This window comes from Asparagus officinalis, chromosome 8 (assembly GCF_001876935.1).
Source record: "Asparagus officinalis chromosome 8, Aspof.V1, whole genome shotgun sequence".
Lineage (NCBI taxonomy): Eukaryota > Viridiplantae > Streptophyta > Magnoliopsida > Asparagales > Asparagaceae > Asparagus > Asparagus officinalis.
The window spans coordinates 29618127-29618671 of record NC_033801.1 but is presented as its reverse complement, the minus strand read 5'-3'; positions in this window follow the sequence as shown (position 1 = coordinate 29618671).

Genomic DNA, 545 nt, shown 5'->3' with positions numbered 1-545 from the left:
TTCTAGAGAATTCTACACTTCTCTAGAGTTCTCCAGAAAGTTCTAGAATTTTCTAGAATCTTCCCAATTAAGGAGGGATCCCAACAAATCTCCCCCTCCCGACTTAATTGGGAGGTAGTAGCAAACCAGCACCTTGACAACAATCTTCAAACTTCTTGGATGATATTACCTTGGTCATCATGTTTGACCAGTTTTCATCTGTGTGAACCTTGTCAAGATGTATGCGTTTTTCTTCGAGAGCTCCTCGAATCTAGTGATACCGTGTATTAATGTGCTTTGCGCGGGAATAAAAAGCTGAATTCTTTGCTAAGTAAATTACACTTTGGTTGTCACACTTCAAGACATACCTGTCTTGATCTACTCCCAACTCAAGCAACAAATTCTTCATCCACAACATCTCCTTGCAAGCTTCAGTAGCTGCGATGTACTCTGCCTTAGTAGTGGACAATGCAACGCACTTTTGTAACTTTGATTGCCAGGAAACAGCTCCCTCTGCAAAAGTAGTTAGGTATCCTGACGTTGATTTCCTAGAATCAATGTCACCG